Here is a 1,000-nt window from a genome sequence, read left to right as displayed (position 1 = left end):
TTGTATATCTAGATGACTTACTTGTTGTTTCGCAGAGTTTTGACGAACATTGATGGAGGTTGCGACGAATCTTCGAAAAGCAGGTTTGACAATCAATGTTAAGAAAAGTAGCTTTGCACTAAGCCGTGTTAAATATTTATGATTTGTTGTAGGGAACGGGACGTTGCAAATGGATGAAGACAAAATTAAAGCAATACAAGACTTCCCTGTGCCAAAATCCATAAAACAATTAAGACGATTTTTAGGCATGACTGGATGGTACAGAAGATTTATACATGATTATTCGGCGTTAACATTTCCTTTGACAGAACTACTGACCAAGAAAAAGACTTTTAATTGGACAGACCAAGCTCAAGAAGCTTTTGACAAACTAAAGACAAAACTGACGTCTGCACCATTACTCATTCATCCCGATAATACTTGTCCCTGATATGCTATCTCGGGCCCATGAAGGCGAAGACTTCTTGAGCTCTATTGAGTTGGAGATATTACCGGCAATTGAAATCGACTCGGACGCATTTAAAACTGACGAATATTCTAAATTACGTGACGATTTTCAAAATTCAGGATTACCGGACTACAAAATTTTGGACAATTACATTTATAAGAGAACTGAATCTTCTTCTGGTGAGACTGACAAATCAAATTTGTGGAATCACTAAGACTATCGAACGGATTCGACAATACTTTTATTGGCCTCGACTTGTTACTGACGTTAAGGACTATATTCAAAATTGTGACCTTTGTAAAACTTCGAAGACTCCGACAAATATTTTACGACCACCTTTGGGACAGATGACAGATACTGAACGACCATTTCAACGACTATACGTAGACTTAATAGGACCATTTTCAAGGTCGAAGAAGGGTCACATTGGACTACTAATTGTACTAAACCGCTTAAGAAATTTGCTTCGAAGGACATTATAAATTATTTACGGACTGACATTTTTAACTGCTATGGGGTACCGGAGACTTTAGTTTCGGACAATGGATCTCA

This window comes from Lucilia cuprina, chromosome 3 (assembly GCF_022045245.1).
Source record: "Lucilia cuprina isolate Lc7/37 chromosome 3, ASM2204524v1, whole genome shotgun sequence".
NCBI lineage: Eukaryota > Metazoa > Arthropoda > Insecta > Diptera > Calliphoridae > Lucilia > Lucilia cuprina.
This window is presented reverse-complemented; position numbering follows the sequence as displayed.